Source organism: Leuresthes tenuis, unplaced genomic scaffold (assembly GCF_036924035.1).
Source record: "Leuresthes tenuis unplaced genomic scaffold, fLeuTen1.0.hap1 SCAF_21, whole genome shotgun sequence".
Lineage (NCBI taxonomy): Eukaryota > Metazoa > Chordata > Actinopteri > Atheriniformes > Atherinopsidae > Leuresthes > Leuresthes tenuis.
Window position 1 is genome coordinate 13,645,690 of NW_027325375.1, and position 20,672 is coordinate 13,666,361.

Consider the following 20,672-nt stretch of genomic DNA (forward strand, 5'->3'; position numbering starts at 1 on the left):
AACACATGCACTCCTGCTTTTGATGATGTATGGTTGGGCATTCGCACCTTTTTTTTACCCATTTTTCAGGTATTATGGGTGGACATTCACACCTTCTTGCAGCTGAACACCTCCTCTCCCACTTATGATCATGTGTGGTTTGATTTTCGAAAATTTTCTTTCATGTTTTCTAGCAATTATTGATGGACATTTAGACCTTCTTGCAGCTGAACACCACCTCTCCCGATTTTGATTATGTATGGACCGGCATTTTTACCTTTTCTAACACATTTTTCAGCAATTATGGTTGGAGATTCACACCTACTCACAGCCGAACAACTCCGCTACCGCATTTGATGGTGTATAGTCGGGCATTCTCAACCTTTCTCATCAGCTTTTTGCAAATTATGATCTGACATTCACACCTACTTGCAGTCGAACAGCTCTGCTCCCGCTTTTGATTATGTACGGTTGGATATTCGAACCTTTTCTTAACTGCTTTTTACAAACTTTGGTTGGACGTTCACACCTTCTTGTAGCCGAACACATGCACTCCTGCTTTTGATGATGTATGGTTGGGCATTCGCATCTTTTTTTTACCCATTTTTCAGGTATTATGGGTGGACATTCACACCTTCTTGCAGCTGAACACCTCCTCTCCCACTTATGATCATGTGTGGTTTGATTTTCGAAAATTTTCTTTCATGTTTTCTAGCAATTATTGATGGACATTTAAACCTTCTTGCAGCTGAACACCACCTCTCCCGATTTTGATTATGTATGGACCGGCATTTTTACCTTTTCTAACACATTTCTAAATTGAGAAAGGAAATTATTTTAGAGGAAGCACTAGAGTTTAGATCCCACATTTGTTGATAGGCATTCATTTATTTCTTCACTTCTGATAAAAATGATAAGACTGACCTAAAGAATTGGAGGCCCATCACACTTTTAAACTTTGACTGTAAACTTTTTAGCAAGGTTTTAACGACACGGATGTCCTCTGTTTTAGAGGAGGTAATTCACCCAGACCAGGCTTGTGCCATCTCAGAGAGACAACTCACCGACAGCCTCGTACTGATTCGAGACATCATTGATTACGCTAGAGACAGAAACACCCGGCTTGTCATCTTAAATTTAGACTTTGAAAAAGCTTTTGATCGGGTCTCGCATCAATATCTCTTTCAGGTGTTGCAGCCATCGAATAGGGCCCGATTGTTCCTACTTGGTGAGATTTGCTTGGTTGAGACGCTTGCCCCCCCCCCTTGCTCCTCGGCTGACCAAGTAGGAACAATCGGGCCCTATTCGATGGCTGCCTTGTCTTTTACTCTGTGCAAAAGACAAGGCAGCCACAAACACCACGGGAACACCGTATTGAGGCTTTGTTCTGACCACTCATTCGGTGTCGCGTTTCTTTCAAGCAATTCTCCCGGTTAGCCCACACTCGGCTCGCTCCCAGAGCTGTGTTAAAGTCTACTTCGCATTCACTCTCTTTTCTCAGCAGATTAAAAGAAAGTTTCATCTTGGGCTCCCTGAAACTTCCATCCTGCACCGCTGTTTGCTTTTTCACAAAAGCAGAGAAGAGCGCACCGTTCCCAGCGGCACTGCAGTACTGGGTCGATGCTTGGAGTGAACGGAGTAAGCTTCTTTTTCAACTCCTATTCTTAAAAATCCATTTAATATGTAGTCCTCGTATAGAGGACATATTAAACTGATAAGAACAGATACTACACTTGATCTTAGCCAAAAGGCCGAGAAGCGATAACTGTCCACTGTTTCAGGTCCGAGGGCCCTTGCTGGCACAATGCGCACTTGTAGCCGTGTTCTTTTTATGGCCATAGGTGGCCAGAGTGTCACGTTGCACCTCCGCCCACCCGCTGCACTGAGCACTCTTCAGCCCTTTTAAATGGTATAACTTTGCACTCCCGCATGCTCCAGCAAGCACCATTCAAGCAACAACTTTGCACTCCAGCTTCGAACATCGGCACAATCGCAACAAGTAAGGCGACTCTACTCAGAGAAGTAACTCTGCACAGTAACAAGATTTCTTTTGCACAGACAGAAAGGGCTTCACCCGCAAAGGTAAAGCCTGCCAAAAATAGAAACAGCTCATTAGTGCTGCTCTCCACGAAAGTCTTTAGTAAAAGGCGAAAGACTTGTATGTTATGAAGAGAAACCAGAGTACGATTATCCGTCACTGCGGGAGCAGGGCATCAGGCTAGTTGCCATAGCCACCTTCCCCATGGTGAGCGTTGCTTGGTTGAAACACTTGCCCCTGTGCAATCGACAAGGCAGCAACAAAAACACCACAGGAACACCGTATTGAGGCTTTGTTCTGACCGCTCATTCGGTGTCGCGTTTCTTTCAAGCAATTCTCCCGGTTAGCCCACACTCGGCTCGCTCCCAGAGCCGTGTTAAAGTCTACTTCGCATTCACTCTCTTTTCTCAGCAGATTCTTGGGATTTTATCTATAAAATGAATTCCTTCACTCAAACTATGTTAAAACTGCTTTGTCCTTCATATTTACCATGTCTAGAAAGATTTAAACAAAAAAAAAACAACGTTGTACTTTGCAGTAAAAGAAAGAGCAAATCTAAAGTTTCAGGAATCCGAGAATAAGCTTACTTTCATGAGTTCTTCACGATTTCGGATTTTGCTATAAAATGAATTCCTTCACTCAAACTAAATTAAAACTGCTAAACCGCTAATCTGTTACATGTAAGGCAGATGTGAAATTCACCGAAATAGGATCTAAGGGTATTCGGCCAATCGAGCTGTAGCAGCTTTGGTAAAAGAGTATAAGTTGAAGAGTTTGTGAATAAAGGTGTGCGCACACATAGTGAGCTGTAGGAAAATAGGCAGGGAGCAATGCCGGCTGGGGTATATGTTCTTGTATGTTGTCTGACTGTTTGATTTGAATGTGTTGTGTAAGTGTCCTGTTGAATGTTACATGTTTGGGCTTTGACACTTCACTGTGGTTGTTAACTGTGTGGTGTGTCCTGAAATGTTATATGTTTGGGCTGTGTGACATGCTTAATGCTTGTCAGTAGCTACCCACTTATTCATATATAGCAACTGACAACATAAGAAGTCTGGACATACTTTGATAGTAGTTGTAGAAGTATCCTTATTGATAATAGATAAACTAATTCATAGTGATAGAACAGTAGATGAACAGGTGCCTGCACATGTCTCACGAAAATAAAATGGGTGTATGATTGCTGACGGCAGAGCAATACTGCCAAACTTATGAGTTCTTGTGGCAAACTTGATTCAGTGTCTTGACGTGTATACGCTGTTTCGCTGACTTGATTGTCACAAGAAACAAAGTGTGTTTGATAAGATCCGACCATTTTATTACGGGAGGATCAGTATGTATGGATTCTGATGTGACTGATAAACCCATTCGTATCGTAAGCATAATCTAATACGTGAGACAACGCCCTGGCACACAATCAAAAAAAAAAGAGAGAGCGGTTTTGTGTCCCCACAGTCCATAATGTAGAAAAGAGAGAAAAAAGCCTTTCTGATTTGGTGTGTGTGCTCACAGTGCAGAGTGTAGAGAAAAGAGAGAAAAGAAAGCCGTTTTGGTGTCACGGGTGTTGTGACCTACACACACACATTTCTGAATTGAGAAAGGAAATTATTTTAGAGGAAGCACTAGAGTTTAGATCACACATTTGTTGATAGGCATTCATTTATTTCTTCACTTCTGATGAAGTTTCAACAATAAACAACAAACTTTGTATTATGAGAAAGAACCAGACTCATTCTTCAGGAATCCGAAAATAAGCTCTATTTTACGAGTTATGCACGAATTCGGATTCTCCTATAAAACGAATTCCTTAACTCTAACCAAGTTAAGACTGCTTTGTCCTTCATATTTGTTCATGTCTAATCAAGTTTCAACGATAAACAACGTTGTACTTTGTAGAATGAGAAAGAACTTCTTCAGCAATAAGCATCTCTCGACATATGACGAAATACAGATTTTGCTATAACATTAATTCCTTCTATCAGCCTGACTTAAAACTGTTTGTCCTCCTTATTTATCCACTTCAAATCAAGTTTCAACAATTAAAAAAATTTTGTAGTTTGAGAAAAAACAACTTAATCTTAAGCAATCAGTAGGGTAAGAAAGGGTAAGAAAAGGTGCAAATGCCAACCATACATCACTAAAAGGTGGAGCGGAAGTATTCGGCTGCAAGTAGGTGCGAATGCCTGACAATGTATGATCAAAAGAGGGAGCAGAGGTTTTCGGCTGCAAGGTCTGAATGTCCAACCATAATTTGTAAAAACCGGGGAAGAAAAGGCTCGAAAGCCCGACTATACACCATCAAAAGCGGGAGCGGAGGTGTTCGGCTGCAAGTAGGTGTGAATGTTCGACCATAATTTGTAAAAAGCGGGTAAGAAAAGGTTCGAATGCCCGACTATATATTAACCAAAGCAGGAGGAGAGGTCTTCGGATAAGAGTGGGTGAGAATTTACAACCATAATCTATAAAATGCGATGAAAAAAAAGGTGTGAATACCCCATAGAACACTAAAAGGTAGAGCGGAAGTGTTCGGCTGCAAGAAGGTGTGAATGTCTGACCATAGTTTGTAAAAAGCGGGTAAGAAAAGGTTCGAATGCCCGAACATACACCATCAAAAGAGGGAGCGGAGGTGTTCCACTGTAAGAAGGTGTGAATGTCTGACCATAGTTGGTAAAAAGCGGGTAAGAAAAGGTGAAAATACCCGACTGTACACAATCAATAGCGGGAGCGGAGTTGTTCGGCTACTAAAAGGTGTGAAAGTCCGACCCTGGTTTGTAAAAAGCGGGTAAGAGAAGGTGCGAATGCCCGACAATGTATGATCAAAAGAGGGAGCGGAGGTTTTCGGCTGCAAGAAGGTCTGAATGTCCAACAATAATTTTGTAAAAACCGGGGAAGAAAAGGCTCGAAAGCCCGACTATACATCATCAAAAGCGGGAGCGGAGGTGTTCAGCTGCAAGAAGGTCTGAATGTCCATCAATAATTGCTAGAAAACATGAAAGAAAATTTTCGAATATCAAACCACACATCATCATAAGCGGGAGAGGAGGTGTTCAGCTGCAAGAAGGTGTGAATGTCCGACTATAGTTTTTAAAAAATGGGTAAGAAAAGGTGCGAATGCTCAACCATACATCATCAAAAGCAGGAGTGGATGTGTTCGGCTAAAAGATGGTTTGAATGTCCGACCATAGTTCGTAAAATGCGGGTAAGAAAAGGTTTGAATGCCCGAACATACACCATCAAAAGAGGGAGCGGAGTTGTTCGGCTACAAGAAGGTGTGAAAGTCCGACCATGGTTTGTAAAAAGCGGGTAAGAAAATGTTCGAATGCCCATATATATATACCATCAAAAGCGGAAGCGGAGGTGTTCGGCTGCAAGAAGGTGTGAACGTCCGACCAAAGTTTGTAAAAAGCAGTGAAGAAAAGTTTCGAATATCCAACCAAACATAATCAAAAGCGGGAGCAGAGCTGTTCGACTGCAAGTAGGTGTGAATGTCAGATCATAATTTGCAAAAAGCTGATGAGAAAGGGTGAGAATGCCCGACTATACACCATCAAATGCGGGAGCGGAAGTGTTCAGCTGTGAGTAGGTGTGAATATCAAACCATAATTGCAGAAAAATGTGTTAGAAAAGACTAGAATCCTGGACCATACATCATCAAAAGTGGGAAAAGTGGTGTTCGGCTGCATGTAGGTGTGAATGTCCAGCCATAATTACTCACAAACCGGTAAGAAAAGGTAGTATTGCCAGACCATACATTATCAAAACAGGGAGCGGAGGTGGTTCAGCTGCAAGGTGTGAATGTCTGACTAAAGTTTATAAAAAGCGGGTAAGACAAGGTGCGAATGCCTGACAATGTATGATCAAATGAGGAAGCGGAGGTTTTCGGCTGCAAGGTCTGAATGTACAACCATAATTTGTAAAAACCGGGGAAGAAAAGGCTCGAAAGCCCGACTATACACCATCAAAAGCGGGAGCGGAGGTGTTCGGCTGCAAGTAGGTGTGAATGTTCGACCATAATTTGTAAAAAGCGGGTAAGAAAAGGTTTGAATGCCCGACTATATATTAACAAAAGCAGGAGGAGAGGTCTTCGGATAAGAGTGGGTGAGAATTTCCAACCATAATCAATAAAATGCGGTGAAAAAAAAGGTGTGAATACCCCATAGAACACTAAAACGTGGAGCAGAAGTGTTCGGCTGCAAGAAGGTGTGACTGTTCGACTATATTTGGTGAAAAGCAGGTGAAGCAAGGTCTGAATGCCCAACCTTACATCATCAAAAACGAGATCAGAGGTGTTTGGCTGAAAGAAGGCCATAGTTTGCCAAAAGCGGGTAAGCTGCGAATGACCGAATAAATATCAACAAAAGTGGGGGCGGAGGTCTTCGGATGCAAGTGGGTGTGAATATCCCACCATACAAGTATGGTGGAGAGGAAGCTGTGAATGGCCGACCATAGTAAAAAGCGGGTGAGAAAAGGTGCGAATGTCCAATCATACATGATCAAAACAGGAAGCGGAGGTGTTTGGCTGCGACAAGGTGTGTATGTCCACCCATAATTAATGAAAAGCGGGCAACAAGTAGGTTTGAATACCCATCATCAAAAGCAGGAGTGGATGTGTTCGGCTACAAGAAGGTTTGAATGTCTGACCATAGTTTGTAAAAAGCGGGTAAGAAAAGGTTCGAGTGCCCGAACATACACCATCAAAAGAGGGAGCGGAGGTGTTCCGCTGTAAGAAGGTGTGAATGTCCAACAATAGTTGGTAAAAAGCGGGTAAGAAAAGGTTAAAATACCCGACTGTACACAATCAATAGCGGGAGCGGAGTTGTTCGGCTACAAGAAGGTGTGACAGTCCGACCATGGTTTGTAAAAAGCGGGTAAGAAAAGGTGCGAATGTCCGACAATGTATGATCAAAAGAGAGAGCGGAGGTTTTCGGATACACGAAGGTTTGAATGTCCTACCATAGTTTGTAAATAGCGGGTAAGAAAAGGTTCGAATGCCCGACTATACACCATAAAAAGCGGGAGCGGAGGTGTTCCGCTGTAAGACGGTGTGAATGTCCGACCATAGTTGGTAAAAAGCGGGTAAGAAAAGGTTAAAATAGCCGACTGTACACAATCAATAGCGGGAGCGGAGTTGTTCGGCTACAAGAAGGTGTGAAAGTCCGACCATGGTTTGTAAAAAGCAGTTAAGAAAAGGTTCGAATATCCAACAAAACGCCATTCATCTGGCTGGCCAGCATCTTTAATCTTTTTAACAGGAATCAATGGAGTAAGCACAGGTGAATTTTCAAAAGGAACAATAACGCCTGTTTTCTGAAAAGATTGAAAAACAGGTTTAATCCCTTTAATTGCTTCAGGCTTAAAAGGGTATTGTTTTTTACATGGACAAAAGTTTGATTTAGGGGTGACAATTACTGGTTCACAGCCTTTTATCAACCCCACATCATATTTGCTCTTAGCCCAAAGATCATTGGGCACTTCAGCCAACATGGGTATCGAAGACAAATCTGTTTCAGATAAAAAACATGCTTCAAAATGTGATTCTGTGGTAGGAATTAAGTCCACAGTTCTTTGACAATGCATTGTACTCAAAAATGTTTTTTTGTATGCTGACAATCGTTCAGAAAACATCAAATTTGGATCAGCAGGTGAAACGGTCCACTCCATTTCTTTCTGACATGTAGCAACAAACTCTCCCACACCTTGTCACTGCCTGTGTGTACGTTTGGCCAAGGAAATGTGAGGGCGAGTACCACAAACATTAAAAAAATCGAAGTGCTCTGGAGTGAGCGACACAGCCAATAAAGTAGGCGTACATATTTTTTCACTTCTTCTCATAGTCATTGTCAGGCCCCAAAGAAATGTGTGATGTGCAGTGCAAATCAGTAGATTGCATGAAATCAGAAAGGGGTGAAACTAACGCTTTTGCTTCTTCCACTAGTTGTTGTGAAAAAGGAGAGCTGGGAAGTTTCCACTCATAAGCATATGTAAGTGCCGATGAATCAAACTGCACTGCTGTGAAAACTTTGTCAGGCTGTAACATAACCTTAACACCCTAGAAGAAGTAGAAGTTAAAATAATGCCTAATTTACACATGAGATCACAGCCCATCAGGTTAATGGGACACAACTCTGATAACAAAAATGAGTGTTTGAAGGAGAGCTCATCAGGAGTGACAACACGCAATGGGCATTGTCATTTTCTCCTTCACAACCTGGCCTGATGCAGACATACAGTAAACGTGGTTTCCACTTAACTTTGGAGGACAATCAAACTCCCCTGACGTCACTACTGATGAACATAAGTTCCTATATTCTGAGAGAAATATCTTTGCTCTAGGATGGAAATAGCATGCAAAACTTTACTACGTGAATCACAGTCGGCAAGCGTTTCTTCACTACACAGAGCAGGAAAAATGTGTGAGTGTGTTTGTGCTATCACCCATTAGTGGAGGCTCCGCTGCCGCGTGACGTCCAGAACCTGCCTCCCACCCTCAGTCAGTCTTTTGCCCAATTTCATCACTTTTCAGTTGTGGACAGTCCTTCTTCCAGTGTCCAGTCTGGCCACAGTAAAAACAAATATTCGGATCATAGCTCTGGCGTCGCCCATTTCGACCTCCTCTCCCACACGTCCACGTCTTCGACTTCGGCCTCGTCCTCTGTTTACACCAACTGCGTAATACATGGTCATGGCTGCCAAATGCAGCTCCTTTTCACACTTGTCCCTTTTGGTTGTCTTACGCGTCTCAACTTGGTTCTGAGCATGGCGAGCATATCGGCGAACGTCAGCCAAACGAGGACCCTCACACCATCCCATGTAAATGTTCTTTACTTCAGTGGCGACATCTGGCATGAGGCCTTTAATTATTGCATCGCAAACTGTGGCCTTCTCTCAGCCAAACACCTCTGATCTCGCTTTTCATGATGTAAGGTTGGGCATTAAGACCTTGCTTCACCTGCTTTTCACCAAATATAGTCAGACATTCACACCTACTTGCAGCCGAACACCACCTCTCTAGCTTTTGATGAGGTAGGGTCCGGCATTCTTACCGTTTCTAACACATTTTTCAGCAATTATGGTAGGACATTCACACCTTCTTGCAGCTGAACACCTCCTCTCCCACTTATGATCATGTGCGGATTGATTTTCGAAAATTTTCTTTCATGTTTTCTAGCAATTAATAATGGACATTTAGACCTTCTTGCAGCTGAACACCTCCGCTCCCGCTTTTGATCATACATTGTCAGGCATTCGCACCTTGTCTTACCCGCTTTTTACAAACTTTAGTCGAACATTCACACCTTTTTGCAGCCAAACACAGTTTTTTGCAGCCGAATTTGGGCATTCGAACCTTTTCATACCCACTTTTTACCAACTATGGTCGGACATTCACACCGTCTTACAACGGAACACCTCCGCTCCCTCTTTTGATGGTGTATGTTCGGGCATTCGAACCTTTTCTTACCCGCTTTTTACAAACTATGCTCGGACATTCAAACCTTCTTGTAGCCGAACACATCCACTCGTGCTTTTGATGATGTATGGTATGGCATTCGAACCTACTTGTTGCCCGCTTTTCATTAATTATGGGTGGACATTCACACCTTGTCGCAGCCAAACACCTCCGCTCCCTGGTTTGATCATGTATGGTTGGACATTCGCACCTTTTCTCACCCGCTTTTTGCAAACTATGGTCGGCCATTCACAGCTTCCTCTCCACCATACTTGTATGGTGGGATATTCACACCCACTTGCATCCGAAGACCTCCGCCCCCACTTTTGTTGATATTTAGTCGGTCATTCGCACCTTACCCGCTTTTGGCAAACTATGGCCTTCTTGCAGCCAAAAACCTCTGATCTCGCTTTTGATGATGTAAGGTTGGGCATTCAGACCTTGCTTCACCTGCTTTTCACCAAATATAGTCGGACATTCACACCTTCTTGCAGCCGAACACTTCCGCTCCACCTTTTAGTTTTCTATGGGGCATTCACACCTTTATTTTCACCGCATTTTATAAAAACACCACGGGAACACCGTATTGAGGCTTTGTTCTGACCGCTCATTCGGTGTCGCGTTTCTTTCAAGCATTTCTCCTGGTTAGCCCGCACTCGGCTCGCTCCCAGAGCCGTGTTAAAGTCTACTTCGCATTCACTCTCTTTTCTCAGCAGACTAAAAGAAACTTCCATCCTGCACCGCTGTTTGCTTTTTCACAACAGCAGAGGAGAGCGCACCGTTCCCAGCGGCACTGCAATACCGGGTCGATGCTTGGAGTGAACGGAGCAAGCTCCTTTTTCAACTCCTATTGATAAAAATCCATTTAATATGTAGTCCTTGCATAGACATATCACATATTAAACTGATAAGTACAGATGGATTATGTGCAATTATTAAAGAGAGTAGAGGACGATCTCTCTCGTTGGAAGTCCTTACCTATATCACTTATGGGGAGAGTTACAACCATTAAAATGATGATACTACCAAAAGTTAACTATTTGTTCTCAATGATCCCCATAAAACCACCTGCTACTTGGTTTAAGTCACTAGATTCATGCATCTCCAAATTTCTGTGGAAAAACAAACCACCACGTATTAGTTTAAAAACCCTACAGAAGACCAAGGACAGTGGTGGATTAGATTAACCTCATTTTCAGCACTATTCCTTAGCCAATAGGTTACAATATATATCAAAATGGTTTAAACCTTGTTGTTGTCACAGTTCCCAGAGACGTTGTAATCGTTGAGGATTCTATATTCACCCCCTCATTAGAGGCACGTGTTGCAGATTGATGACACTGAATCTTCTTCTCTGTTCATTGCTGGCATCATTCCCAGCATCGTAAGTGTTCGTGGCATTGTTAGCCTCTTCTTCTGGATCTTGATATCGAGCATCCTTTTGTATTTCTGGTTTGTAAGTCCTCTCTCTTCGTTCACCGGAGTCTTCGTCTCTTTGTCCTTGAGTTTGGTGATTTTTTCTTTTTTTGATGCCTTGACACAGTGTGACAGGTAATACCACGTGGGAGATCCTTTAACTTGGACTGCTGTCCCTGTGCTGCGAAATGGCTGTGCTGCTCAAATGGTCTCTCCTTCATCATATACACAGTTATTTATACATCACCTTCCACCATGAAGCGTTGTCCCTTTTTGTTTCTCTCTTTGTTCTTAAAATGCTGTTATGCATGTCTAAACCAATCCATTAAACTAGATCATTTTGGCAGTAAAGCGATCTACAATGTGCTTGGTCGCAAAGCTGCTCATCTGTGGTAAACAGCTCTTCAGAAAGGCATTCTTCAATTGATTTCACTAATTTTATGTAATAATTTTGTGATTTCCTACAAAACTACACTTCTTCTCCCATCTGTCTGAGTATTTAATATTGTCTGGGTCCCGTTAAAACATGTATTTTTCCCATCTAATTCCTTGTTTGCTTTAAAACAAGTATTCCCCATTTTCTATCCCTTCAGTAGCCAACCAGTTTGTATGGAGTACACTGGAGCAACTTGACTGATCAGTAAAACACTGCTTTTGTTGTCACCGCAAGGCTTCCCCCGTCGGTTGTTTCACTGAGACACTACTGAGTAACTACAACTCAACACAGTTTATACACATAACATTCATATACATACTAACAAACAAACAAACAATAATTTATCGCAATTTTCTCATCTCTGTTTGAACGTACACCCAGGTAAATATTCCTGTAGTCTTCTCATACCGACTATGGACCCATTCATTGTTTAACTTCACTGTTTTGCAAATCCTAATTGAATATTACACATTGACATTGAACTTTACTGGATAAGCAGGTCTTCATTGCATTCAGCAGCCTATATGTGAGCATTTATGTGTAAGCTGTTCTTCTTTGCATTTATACGCAGCAAGCAATTCTTCACTGCACATGCATATGTAAATAGTAAAACAATTCCAATGTGTTAGCGAAACCTTCTATATCACAGTGGTTTCTAAGGTCTATTTTAAGTTCTTTGCCATCAGTGAGATGACATTGTTTACAAAGTGTGTCAAATTATCACTGAAGATCTTTTCAGGAATTTCAAATCTAGAAATGAGTTATTTTACGCGTGATTTTGCTACTGAGAGTGCATCTGCTTGTGCACATGGAAATATTTCAGACCATTTGGTAAAAACCTCTGTTGTCACTGAGCAGAATCGTTTCCCTTAACATTAATTTAGTTCAATGAAATCTACAAAATAATGAAATAATGAAATCCAAACAAATATGTTGAAAAAGATACACTGGCTTAGGGAATGATCTTCGTTTTGGTCTTAGATTGCCCTGTGGAATGTATTTTGCACATATTTGACCTGCTAGACAAAACTTTATTCATTTATTTATTCTAAAAAATATTTTTTTAATAATTAGTAAAACCATATGCTGTAAAAACCTGGTTCATTATTGCTTCCATCCCTCCTGTTGAGACATGACATGGTCCGTGGCTCAATACTGCAGCATATTTAAACAAATTCTTTGGCAGTATGGTTTTCCTTCCGGTCATTCATACGAGTCTATTGTAGATGGCAATTGAATAACATCTAATAATGCTAAAATATTTGTAGTTTATACATTTAGCTGTGGATGTCAACATACCTGTTTTTCCAATGCTGTGTTAACACATGTACAGTTGAGAAGGCATACTGACTGTCAGTGTAAACGTTAACAACCTTTTCGTTATTTAATTTACAAGCTTCAGTTAAAGCTACCAATTCGACTGCTTGAACAGAGTAATTTTTTGGTAGTGGTTGTTTTAAGAAAACTTCAGTTTCTGTTACTACTGCAAATCCTGTAGCATTTGTGCCATCAGGGTTTTTTGCTTGACCTGTTGAATAAATATAGTTATTTCTGCATTTTCATAACGTATATCAGTTAAGTCTGGCCTGGGTAAAACACTGATGGTTATTTCTGACATGCAATCATGAGGCTTTCCATCTGTGGGGTAGGTAGCAGTGTGGATGGATTAAGTGTAGCACATCTCTCGACAACAAGGTGTGGCTGTGAAAGAAGAACTGTTATGTAGGAGAGATGTCTGGTAAAGATATTTTGTTAAGTAACCATATCACAGCCACTGCATGAGGTACCTTAAGTGTTAATGGGTGAAATAACACCATTATTGTTGATGCCTGCACTGCCAATGGCTTCTGGCCATTGATTCAAAAGTACGATCTCGTCCCTTTTTCCCCCTTTCAGTGGACACTGGCCCCTAATTACCGCAATTCAGCAGGGGGTCTTTCATTAGGAGTACTGGACTCCCCCGTGCACGGTTTCAGCTCCGACCCTGGACAGCGGAAAAAACGTTGAGATCTGGTTTGAGGACCCAATTGTTGAGAAAAGTCTCTCAATGAGACTCAGAGTTGCTGGAGTCAGTTAATGCAAAGGTTTAATCTTGCAGCAAGTTCAAGAATGTGTGTGTGTATGGGTGTATGTGTGCGAACGTGTGTGAGTTTGTGTGTGTGAGAGTTTAAAGAACCTGTTATCCACAGGCAGGTCTTAACTAGTATGGCATGGGTCCAGCCTGTCTCATCTTTTTTGGAACGTCCAGCGCTCGGCCGTAACCCTTCTGTCTGTTTGGACTCTCACATACATTCGGTTAATCATAGAAAAACGAGAACAAAACTTTTTAGCCCCTTAAATTCATAAAACAGACATGGTGCAGTTATTTCCATTCTAGAAAATAAGAGTAATCACCACCATTCCTATAAATTCTGGATATTCTAACAATCTGAATCTTTTTTAAATGTTCGATGAAGCCCTTTGCTGTTCTGTTTAGAGACTCAGCTGATCATAAACCAAGTTTTGCTCTTGAACCAAGCTTCTAAACTCTTCACCTTTTTCATTTCTCAGTTAGTATTCACTTTAAAACTGATTAAAAGAAAAATTAAATGAATGCCTATCAACAAATGTGGGATCTAAACTCTAGTGCTTCCTCTAAAATAATTTCCTTTCTCAATTCAGAAATGTGTGTGTGTAAGTCACAACACCCGTGACACCAAAACGGCTTTCTTTTCTCTCTTTTCTCTACACTCTGCACTGTGAGCACACACAACAAATCAGAAAGGCTTTTTTCTCTCTTTTCTACATTATGGACTGTGGGGACACAAAACCGCTCTCTCTTTTTTTTTTTTGATTGCGTGCCAGGGCGTTGTCTCACGTATTAGATTATGCTTAAGATACGAATGGGTTTATCAGTCACATCAGAATCCATACATACTGATCCTCCCGTAATAAAATGGTCGGACAAAGTCAGCCAAACAGCGTATACACGTCAAGACACTGAATCAAGTTTGCCACAAGAACTCATAAGTTTGGCAGTATTGCTCTGCCGTCAGCAATCATACACCCATTTTATTTTCATGAGAAATTTCTACTGTTCTATCACTATGAATTAGTTTATCTATTATCAATAAGGATACTTCTACAACTACTATCAAAGTATGTCCGGACTTCTTATGTTGTCAGTTGCTATATATGAATAAGTGGGTTGCTACTGAAAAGCATTAAGCATGTCACACAGCCCAAACATATAACATTTCAGGACACACCACACAGTTAACAACCACAGTGAAGCATGTCAAAGCCCAAACATGTAACATTCAACAGGACACTTACACAACACATTCAAATCAAACAGTCAGACAACATACAAGAACATATACCCCAGCCGGTATTGCTCCCTGCCTATTTTCCTACAACTCACTATGTGTGCGCACACCTTTATTCACAAACTCTTCAACTTATACTCTTTTACCGAAGCTGCTACAGCTCGATTGGCCAAATACCCTTAGATCCTATTTCGGTGAATTTGACATCTGCCTTGTATGTAACAGATTAGCGGTTTAGCAGTTTTAATTTAGTTTGAGTGAAGGAATTCATTTTATAGTAAAATCCGAAATCGTGAAGAACTCATGGAAGTAAGCTTATTCTCGGATTCCTGAATCTTTAGATTTGCTCTTTCTTTTACTGCAAAGTACAATGTTGAGCAGCACTAATGAGTTGTTTCTATTTTTGGCAGGCTTTACCTTTGCGGATGAAGCCCTTTCTGTCTGTGCAAAAGAAATCTTGTTACTGTGCAGAGTGACTTCTCTGAGTAGAGTCGCATTACTTGTTGCGACTGTGCCGATGTTCGAAGCTGGAGTGCAAAGTTGTTGCTTGAATGGTGCTCGCTGGAGTGTGCGGTAGTGTAAAGTTATACCATTTAAAAGGGCTGAAGAGTGCTCAGTGCAGCGGGTGGGCGGAGGTGCGGAATGCGAAGTAGACTTTCACACCTTCTTTTAGCCGAACAACTCCGCTCCCGCTATTGATTGTGTAGAGTCGGGTATTTTAACCTTTTCTTACCCGCGTTTTACCAACTATGGTCGGACATTCACACCTTCTTACAGCGGAACACCTCCGCTCCCTCTTTTGATGGTGTATGTTCTGGCATTCGAACCTTTTCTTACCCACTTTTTACAAACTATGCTCGGACATTCACACCTTGCAGCGAAACACCTCCGCTCCCTCTTTTGATTGTGTATGTTCGGGCATTCGAACCTTTTCTTACCCGCCTTTTACAAACTATGGTCGGACATTCAAACCTTCTTGTGGCCGAACACATCCACTTCTGCTTTTTATGATGTATAGTTGGGCATTCACACCTTTTCTTACCCATTTTTCAGTAATTATTGGTGGACATTCAGACCTTCTTGCAGCTGAACACCTCTGCTCCCGCTTTTGATGGTGTATAGTCGGGCTTTCGAGGCTTTTCTTCAACGGTGTTTACAAATTATGGTTGGAAATTCAGACCTTGCAGCCGAACACCTCCGCTCCCTCTTTTGATCATACATTGTCGGGCATTCGCACCTTGTCTTACCCGCGTTTTACAAACCATGGTCGGACTTTCACACCTTCTTGTAGCCGAACAACTCCGCTCCCGCTATTGATTGTGTACAGTCGGGTATTTTAACCTTTTCTTACCCGCTTTTTACCAATTATGGTCGGACATTCACACCGTCTTACAGCGGAACACCTCCGCTTCCTCTTTTGATGGTGTATGTTCGGGCATTCGAACTTTTTCTTACCCACTTTTTACAAACTATGGTCGGACATTCAAACCTTCTTGTAGCAGAACACATCCACTTCTTCTTTTGATGATGTATGGTTGGGTATTCGCACCTTTTCTTACCCATTTTTCAGGAATTATGGGTGGACATTCACACCTTCTTGCAGTCGAACAGCTCTGCTCCCACTTTTGATTATGTTTGGTTGGATATTCGAAACTTTTCTTAACTGCTTTTTACAAACTTTGGTCGGACGTTCACACCTTCTTGCAGCCGAACACCTCCGCTTCCGCTTTTGATGGTATATATTCGGGCATTCGAACCTTTTCTTACCCGCTTTTTACCAACTATGGTCGGACATTCACACCGTCTTTCAGCGGAACACCTCCGCTCCCTCTTTTGATGGTGTATGTTCGGGCATTCGCACCTTTTCTTACCTGCTTTTTACAAACTTTGGTCGGACGTTCACACCTTCTTGCAGCCGAACACCTCTTCTCCCGCTTTTGATGATGAATTGTCCGGCATTCTTACCTTTTCTAACACATTTTTCAGCAATTATTGTCGATCATTCACACCTTTCTCATCAGCTTTTTGCAAATTATGATCTGACATTCACACCTACTTGCAGCCGAACACCTCGGCTTCCGCTTTTGATGGTGTATATTTTGGCATTCGAACCTTTTCTTACCCGCTTTTTACAAACCATGGTAGGACTTTCACACCTTCTTTTAGCCGAACAACTCCGCTCCCGCTATTGATTGTGTAGAGTCGGGTATTTTAACCTTTTCTTACCCGCTTTTTACCAACTATGGTCGGACATTCACACCTTCAACATGCCCTTCTATGTCCACAATTTTGGCGTCACGAACAGGATCCCTCGACTGGTGTCTCTGGACCGGACCGCAGTGCATGGCCAGCCTGGACTGAAGTAGCTGTTCCAGCCTCATACCTCCAAGGCCTTTTCGGAGAGAGAGGACTGGCAGGTCCTTTTCCTGAATACCAGCGCTGGGATCATTTTTTAAATATGATAGTCTGAGATGATAGGACTGCTTTTTAGTTTTTATTTGAATAAAAGAGGGTTTCCCAGTTGTGTCATTAGTGAGACAGAGATTTCATGGGTAAGGGAAACTTTTGAAGCAGTCCGAAGAAGTGTGAGTACAGATTAAGGTCCTCATTGGAGACGTCCTTTGAGTGAAGGAATATATTTCCCCATTCCAAGTCTGAGAATGGGAAACAGTAGGTCTCAGACTTTTGACCCTACCGGGGGACCTAAGCATGTTGAAATGAAAAAGAAATATGGTCCAGAGGTTTTCCACCTGAAGGTTCTTTTAGTATGTTAGAAATAAGAAAATTAGAAGAAAAGTTTTGCAAATATGAGAAAGAGATGAAGCAAAAAAAAAGAAAATTAAGTTTAAATAAGAAGTAAGAAAGGTATAGAATGTTGGAAAAAATAAAGTGTATTAAGAGAAAGAAAGGAAAATGTTAAACAAATGCTATGACGGAATGATGATAATAATTTAGTATGTGGACGAAAAGATAATTCAGCTCTGATTAAGACTGAATCTTCTTTTAAACCACCACCATATTCCACTGATAACACTTTTTCTCCTTCTGCACCTCTATACCCCACCCTGAGCGCTCTCGCTGTGCCGGATCCAGACCTGGACTCCTGCCCTCCACGACGCCTGCAACAACAACAGCCAGCCCTGCCACAAGCCTCTGGCTCTCGGGAAGAAGGGACTTCTTCCATCCTCCCTCGGGAAGAAATTCCATCATTCTCACAACATCAGTTACATAGGTCTGATGATGAGGAAAAGGAAGACGTTTGGTTCTCCAGCGTAACTGCCCAAGAACTTTTAACGCAAGTGACAAAAATCCTTTACCCACAATCTGGACTTCAGAGATCTAAACGTGAGAAAAAACAAAACCAGATTCAAACCATGCCTATGGTTAAAGTTGCAGTTCCCACTGGACCATTACTGGTTTATCGACCCTGGACTGAGACTGACATCATGGAAGCATAACAATGCTTACCAGATCCAGAGATTTCTGGACCCCATTTTGCTGACGAGTTGCGAGATTTCTGCGCACAATTCTGCCCGACCGGGGTTGAATTGCGTCGCATATTGGCAAAAAAGTTCAAACTGACCGACCTCTGCAAAATAGAGGCCAGTATGCTACAACTGGATTTGCGACCTACCAACAGTGAACGAGGACATAATGATAACGCTCAATATGAAGCAGCCATCCAAAGACTGTGTCAAGCCATCACCACTCAATTTCCAACCAAAATCAATATGTCCCACATTTACACCTGCAAACAGAAACCCGGTGAAGGGACTGATGATTTTGTACACCGCATCCTTGAGGAAGTCAGCAAGCACAGCGGTCATCAGAGACCAAGGGATTTGGGTAATGAATCAGGACCATGGGAGAGTATTGCATGCAATGCAATAATTAAAGGCCTCATGCCAGATGTCGCCACTGAAGTAAAGAACATTTACGTGGGATGGTGTGAGGGTCCTCGTTTGGCTGACGTTCGCCGATATGCTCGCCATGCAGAGAACCAAGTTGAGACGCGTAAGATATAGGACAAGTGTGAAAAGGAGCTGCATTTGGCAGCCATGACCATGTATTACGCAGTTGGTGTAAACAGAGGACGAGGCCGAAGTCGAAGACGTGGACGTGTGGGAGAGGAGGTCGAAATGGGCCACGCCAGAGCTATGATCCGAATATTTGTTTTTACTGTGGCTGTGTCCACAGCTGAAAAGTGATGAAATTGGGCAAAAGGCTGACTGAGGGTGGGAGGCAGGTTCTGGACGTCACGCCGCAGCGGAGCCTCCACTAATGGGTGATAGCACAAACACACTCACACATTTTTCCTGCTCTGTGTAGTGAAGAAACGCTTGCCGACTGTGATTCACGTAGTAAAGTTTTGCATGCTATTTCCGTCCTAGAGCAAAGATATTTCTCTCAGAATATAGGAACTTATGTTCATCAGTAGTGACGTCAGGGGAGTTTGATTGTCCTCCAAAGTTAAGTGGAAACCACGTTTACTCTATGTCTGCATCAGGCCAGGTTGTGAAGGAGAAAATGACATCGCCCATTGCGTGTGTCACTCCAGATGGGCTCTCCTTCAAACACTCATTTTTGTTATCAGAGTTGTGTCCCATTAACCTGATGGGCTGTGATCTCAAATGTAAATTAGGCATTATTTTAACTTCTACACCAGAGGGTGTTAACGTTATGTTACAGCCTGACAAAGTTTTCACAGCAGTGCAGTTTGATTCATCTGCACTTACATATGCTTATGAGTGGAAACTTCCCAGCTCTCCTTTTTCACAACAACTAGTGGAAGAAGCAAAAGCGTTAGTTTCACCCCTTTCTGATTTCATGCAACCTGCTGATTTGCACTGCACATCACACATTTCTTTGGGGCCTGACAATGACTATGAGAAGAAGTGAAAAAATATGTGCGCCTACTTTATTGACTCCAGAGCACTTCGATTTTTTTAATGTTTGTGGTACTCGCCCTCACATTTCCTTGGCCAAACGTACACACTGGCAGTGACAAGGTGTGGGAGAGTTTGTTGCTACATGTCAGAAAGAAATGGAGTGGACTGTTTCACCTGCTGATCCAAATTTGATGTGTTCATCAGGTTTTTGCAAATTATGATCTGACATTCACACATGCTTTTGATGATGTATGGTTGGGCATTCGCACCTTTTTTTACCCATTTTTCAGGAATTATGGGTGGACATTCACACCTTCTTGCAGCTGAACACCTCCTCTCCCGCATATGATCATGTGCGGTTTGATATTTGAAAATTTTCTTTCATGTTTTCTAGCAATTATTGATGGACATTCAGACCTTCTTGCAGCTGAACCCCTCTGCTCCCGCTTTTGATGGTGTATAGTCGGGCTTTCGAGCCTTTTCTTCCCCGGTTTTTACAAATTATGGTTGGACATTCAGACCTTCTTTTAGCCGAAAACCTCCGCTCCCTCTTTTGATCATACATTGTCGGGCATTCGCACCTTTTCTTACCCGCTATTTACAAAAAATGGTCGGCCATTCACACCTTCTTGTAGCCGAACACATTCGCTCCCGCTATTGATTGTGTACAGTCGGGTATTTTAACCAACTACGGTCGGACATTCACACCTTCTTATGGCGGAACACCTCCGCTCCCTCTTTTGATGGTGTATGTTCGGGCATTCGAACCTTTTCTTACCCGCTTTTTACAAACTATGCTCGGACATTCAAACCTTCTTGTAGCCTAACACATCCAGTCCTGCTTTTGATGATGTATGGTTGGGCATTCGCACCTTTTTTTTTACCCATTTTTGAGGAATTATGGGTGGACATTCACACCTTCTTACAGCTGAACACCTCCTCTCCCACTTATGATCATGTGCGATTGGATATTCGAAATTTTTTTTTCATGTTTTCTAGCAATTATTGATGGACAATCAGACCTTCTTGCAGCTGAACACCTCCGCTCCCGCTTTTGATGGTGTATAGTTGGTCTTCCGAGCCTTTTCTTCCCCGGTTTTTACAAATTATGGTTGGACATTTAGACCTTCTTGCAGCCGAAAACCTCTGTTCCCTCTTT

The 20,672-nt window shown here is 42.2% G+C and overlaps 2 non-coding genes and 1 pseudogene across 2 annotated transcripts; all 3 read right to left on the reverse strand.

The window, feature by feature from the left end:
- Positions 1-1,558: 1,558 nt before the first annotated feature.
- LOC140280522 (U2 spliceosomal RNA) lies at positions 1,559-1,742 on the reverse strand. The gene has a single exon (XR_011909482.1). It is a non-coding gene; the product is annotated as a U2 spliceosomal RNA (small nuclear RNA).
- A 308-nt stretch (positions 1,743-2,050) lies between these two features.
- Positions 2,051-2,164, reverse strand: LOC140280740 (U5 spliceosomal RNA). The gene has a single exon (XR_011909670.1). It is a non-coding gene; the product is annotated as a U5 spliceosomal RNA (small nuclear RNA).
- Positions 2,165-10,232: 8,068 nt separating this feature from the next.
- On the reverse strand, positions 10,233-10,409 carry LOC140280564 (U2 spliceosomal RNA; annotated as a pseudogene).
- Between the last annotated feature and the right edge of the window lie 10,263 nt (positions 10,410-20,672).